General features: G+C 39.9%; 1 non-coding gene across 1 annotated transcript; it reads left to right on the top strand.

Moving 5' to 3' along the window:
- Positions 1 to 448: 448 nt before the first annotated feature.
- Positions 449 to 638, top strand: LOC140494279 (U2 spliceosomal RNA). The gene has a single exon (XR_011963924.1). It is a non-coding gene; the product is annotated as a U2 spliceosomal RNA (small nuclear RNA).
- The last annotated feature ends 4,894 nt before the right edge of the window (positions 639 to 5,532 follow it).

The raw sequence follows: 5,532 nt of genomic DNA, 5'->3' as shown, positions 1-5,532 counted from the left end.
ACTTCACACACAAATAGCATTCCATTACGACCTTCTATCAATCTCAGCTGAAACTACATCACTTTAGGCAGGCCACAGAGAGAGGTTCGGGAGCAAAGAAAAACAGCAGGTTTGTCAAAAATCTTATTGAAGTTCAATCCTTTGCAAACTTGCAGCATAACACCGTCGACCTGGAACAATTTCATAATGTTGCGATGGAATTTAAACATAACAACTTCCTGCACTTTTAAAATGGTTCTTGGGTGGATTCAGCAATGAATTAATCTGAAGCATCTTTCTTCAATTCCAAAAAGTCCACACCTTGAGGTTACATACATAGTATGTCACAGATCCACGCAATCTAATGCAATCTTTGAACTGGTTGACAATAGTACCAGACAATTATCTTGTCCTGGTACATTCTCAACATTCTTCCTGTGTTCTATTGCAGAAAATAATCTTTGGAGGAAATATTGCTCAGCCTTTTGGCTTGGTATATGTGTAGTTTCTGTTCTTATCAGTTTAATATCTGATATCTCCCGAATATGGGAGTGTTTGTATTAAGTTGATTTTTGGAGCAGGGACATGGATTAGTGGCTTGTTCTGTCCTCTCCATGTATCAACCTGTTAGTACGGTGTTTTGGGGCGGCACGGTGGCTCTGTAGTTAGCACTGCTACCTCACAGCACCAGCATCCCAGGTTTGATTCCAGCCTCAGTCTGTGTGGAGTTTGCACATTCTCCCCATGTCTGTGTGTGTTTCCTCCGGATGCTCCGGTTTCCTCACACAATCCAAAGATGTGCAGGTCAGGTGAATTGGCCATGCTAAATTGCCCACAGTGTTAAGTGCATTAGTCAGAGGGAAATGGATCTGATTGGGTTACTTCGGAGGGTCGGTGTGGACTGGTTGGGCCAAAGGGCTTGTTTCCACACTGTAGGGAATCTAGTCTAATCTGATTGAGCAGATGAATCAATGTGCAATGAGTTTATGAAAAATCCCAAGGGGAGAAGCAAGGAGTTTTTATTTGAATTGTGATTACATCAGAGAGGAGAAAAAAACTCTTGGAAACAAAACATTTTGGTCATACTGGAGATCCATTTTAAGGATATCGGATGAGTTGGGTCAGTTGGCATCATTTGCAGGTTTTGGTGCCTTCTCATTCTGGGGGGAGGTGATCTGCAACTTGAAAATGATTTCATAGTAATTTTCAAAAAATAACTGAATATAGGCTGAGATAGCAAATATTTTTGGGGGCTATTAAGAAAGAATAAAGACGTGGAATGAATTGGAAAACCCTTTTAAAGAGCCAGAACAAACACTGGTCTCCTCTTGTGAATGGCCTCCTCTTGTGCTATGATTCCAAGGGCAACATTTAAAATACGATCATTGAACTACTGAAGGTGTCAGGGTTTGGGAGGGGTCATTGGTGTTGCTGAAAAATTCATGAAATTTAGCATCTTTCAGAATTTGTTGCTGAAATTTTCTTAAGGGATTTCAAGGGAATTAGGAAGGTTTTGCTTCAAGAAAGTTGACATTTCATCCATAACCTAGGGACTTTAGTTGCATGTTAACAGATTGGGTTTTGGTCTGAAGGGCAGAAGGAGGCAGTGTTACATGAGAGGAGTCATGTGCACTGTTGTGAAATCAGGAAGAAAGCATGCTGCATAATGTCACCGGACCATAATATTCCAAACTACAGGCTGGATGCCTTTTGAGTGGCACTCCTACTTCAGGGTCAAAACTACTTGTCGAAGCTCTTGTATTCAAGGGATGAGAGTGCCCAGCTTGTTCCTGCTCTCTCCATCTCACAGGCAATACTCAGAATCCCTAGTGTGGAAACAGGTGCACACCAAACCTCTGAGGAACATCCCACCTAGACACAATCCCTATGCTATCCCTGTAACACTGCATTTCCCATGGCTAAAATATACCTAGCCTACACATCACTAGACATTATGGGCAATTTAGCATGGCCATTCCACCCAACCTACACATCTTTAGACTGAGGGAAGAAACCAGAGCACCCAGAGGAAACCCACACAGACACGGGGAGAGAGTGCAAACTCCACATAAACAGTCACCCAAGGGTGGAATCAAACCTGGGTCCGTGGCATTGTGAGGCAGCAGTGCTAACCAATGAACCATCAAGCCACCCACATGCAAGGCAAAGACATTTATCTTTTAGATTCATCCCTTTTTACCTCCTTTTGTTGAGGTCCAGGAAAATTGATATTGATGTAAATATTGAATTTTATTTTTAAATGAATGCATGCAGCCTCATTATAATATGTAAATAACCAAAACATTTCCCATGAGCAGATGTAATCAAGTCTTTCCCATCTCCATTCAAACCAAAGGCAGATTTAAGTTTCAGGTTCGGATTCAGGTTTTCTTGCATATTATTATCGAACAACATACCAACCCCATTTGACCTGTATCTGGGAGTCGGGATTCAGTCCTATATTCCGAACATGGTGGAAGGAATAGGGAGGGCTCTGAGGATGGTCATACCAGATTCAAAATGTTAACTCTGTTTCTTTTTCCACAGATGCTTCCATATCTGTTGAGTTTCTTCAGCATTCTCTGTACATGTTTGGGAGGAAAAGAAGTTCAGTTCAGAGCTTGGAAGAACTGTGAACTGTAAACTATGAAGAAGACATTACAGAACACCTCAAGGAGATAGTCAAGTTCATGTAGTGGGATGATAATCATAGAATAAAATAATAGAATCCACACAGGATAAAAACAGGCTTTTTAGCCCATCAAATCCACATCAACTCTTTGAACAGCATCCCCCCCAGACATACCTCCTACTCTTTCCCTGTAACTCTGGATTTTCCCATGGGTAATCCACCTAATCTGCACATCTTTGGACTGTGGGAGAAAACCCACCTGACACAGGGAGAATGTGCTAACTCTACACAGTTGCCAGATGGTGGAATCAAATCCACTGATTTGATGTATTTTGATCGGGAAAACAGTGAACAACAATTTAAAATAGAGAAACAATTATAATTTGGGGTAAAGAGCCAGGGTGCAGGAGCAAAAAGATCTGGCTGTATATGTTCACAGGTCATTAAAAGTGGTAGGTCAGGGAGAGAGAGCAATAAGCAAAACAGACAGTATCCTCAGTGTTATTTAATAGAGACACAGAATACAAGAGCAAGCAGGTGATATTGAACTTGCATCGCACGCTTGTTCCATCTCAGCTACAGTACTGGATGTGGTTCTAAGCACCACATTATAGGAAAGAAGGAAACACAATAGAGGGAGTGCAGAGAGATTTATGAGAATGTTCAAAGGATGAGAAACTTCAGTGATAAGGACAGATTAAAGAAGTTGGGACAGTTGTCCTTGGAGAGAACAAATCTGAGAGGAGATCTCAAAGAGGTTTCAAAAGGAAGAGCAGGCTGAACAGATTAGATAGAGAGTTCCTGTTTATAAAAAAAGACAACATAGATTTAAAGTGACCTGCTAAAGTAGCTAAAGTGAAGGGAGGAAAAACTTTTTACATTCAGTGAATAGTTAGGGTACGGAATGCACTGCATCTGCAGTCCTCACTTTCGCCCTGTGGAATGTATGACATTACCTGAAAGTGCAGTGAAGGCTGGTTCAATTGAATCATTCAAGAGGGCTGTGGATGAGGATTTGAATAAATATAAAGTGCAAGGATAAGGAGGATAAACCAAGAGATTGGCATTAGGTAATGATTCAGAGCAGCATGATTCACCAAATGGCCTCTTTCATAACACTTCTGTGATTCTGAGATATAACTTATGATTCCAACAAGTAAATAGCACAAACAGAACTTTCATGATGGTGTGGAGTTATTTGTGCGCCATCAAGATAAAAGTGCAAGTGGTCTGTTGGAGAATGTAGTTGATTTCATTGGAAACTGGGAATGACCATATTGACACATTATTCATGTATACCTCTCCAGTAGTTAAGAAATCATATGATATACAGTAACAAGAAGTACTGCAGTAAATATTTTATAATTAAACGTGGTTTACAAGGTGTGCAAGTTATGGTACAGATGTCACTGAAAGTTCCAGTAACTGCACACAACAGATTGCTCAAGATGTGCACAACAGCAATGATACAGCATAATTTAATCACTCAATCAGTTTTTGGATATCACGTTATCACATCTTGCTGAGGCTGCATTTACTCTTGACAGGGACAAAATTAGAACAATCTTGCAGATTTCCCATGTTATGCAAGGGCTTTGTTTATGGTTGTGCTGTTCAGATGATAACATGGCTTTTAACATCACAGCTCAAGTATATCCTGTGGGACTGAACTAAAATGTAGAGTCAATTAGAGACTAATTAATATTGCTATTGGAAATTTCTACAATGACTGTTAAAGGGTTGAATACATCTCTCTGACTCACACACACGTGTGCTTTTTCAAAAAAAATCTACATGCATTTTAATCCAATAAAGCTTTTGGGAAGTTTTCCTTAGTTAAAAGAAAATCTATTAAGAGAAGCTACTCAGTCAAAAGCTGCAAGAACTAAAGAAAATGATTTCATTGATTACTCACAGTTCATTGACTGAATGGTACTGATTAATTGATCCTGACAAATGCTTTATACTACACTTGTTAAAATTAGACAAACACAATGCGAAGTCATAGCTTTCAAAACAAACTCAAAATATTTTAGCTGAGGATTTGGGGACAGGCTGAGACCTTCAAGTAAACACAGTCAAAGACATCAAATGGATCGATGCAATTTTATTGCAAAATATAAAGTCATTGCTTTTAAAAACTTTTTAATCTAAACTCCTTCATGGAAAGTTCAGCAAAGGGAAGAAATGAGTTTTCAGAAGGTACATTGAGCCATTTTGCAATCATAGTGAATAATCTGTACAATGCTACAGTGATGATTGAGTGGAGGCAAAGTCTAGCAAAAACTTTGACAAACAATTTAAATGTGTCAAATGCCTGGCTGCAGTAAATGAAATTAGGTAGACCTGATGAGGTAGCAAGCAATCCTGAAATTAACCTCAACCCTCAGCCAGCCAGCGATGATAAAATCCCATGAATGATTTTTAAAAATACTTTAAACTTAACAGGGTTCAGACAAGATTTATAAGGAGGGTTGGTGAGTTTGAGGTATAGGAAAAGCTGAATAGGCTGGGGCTGATTTCCTTGGAACAGTGGAGGCTGAGGGGTGACCTTAGAGAGGTTGATAAAACCATGAGGGACATGGATAGGGTAAATAGGCTCTTTTCCCTGAAGTGGGGTAAGTACAGAACCAGGGGACATAGTTTTAGGGTGAGAGAGGAAAGATTTAAAAAGGACCTAAGAGGCAACTTTTTCATGCAGAAGGTGGTGTGTGCATGGAATGTGCTGCCAGAGGAAGTGGTGGAGGTTGGTACAATTGCAACATTTAAAAGGCATCTAGATGGTTCTATGAATAGGAAAGGTTTAGAGGGATATGAACCAAGTGCTGTCAAATGGGACTAGATTCGTTTAGGATATTTGGTCGGCATGGACGATTTGGACCACAGGGTCTGTTTCCATGCTGCACATTTCTATGACTCTA

The sequence above is a fragment of the Chiloscyllium punctatum genome, chromosome 23 (genome assembly GCF_047496795.1).
Source record: "Chiloscyllium punctatum isolate Juve2018m chromosome 23, sChiPun1.3, whole genome shotgun sequence".
Lineage (NCBI taxonomy): Eukaryota > Metazoa > Chordata > Chondrichthyes > Orectolobiformes > Hemiscylliidae > Chiloscyllium > Chiloscyllium punctatum.
The sequence above is the reverse complement of the archived record's forward strand: the minus strand, read 5'-3'. Positions and strand labels throughout refer to the sequence as shown.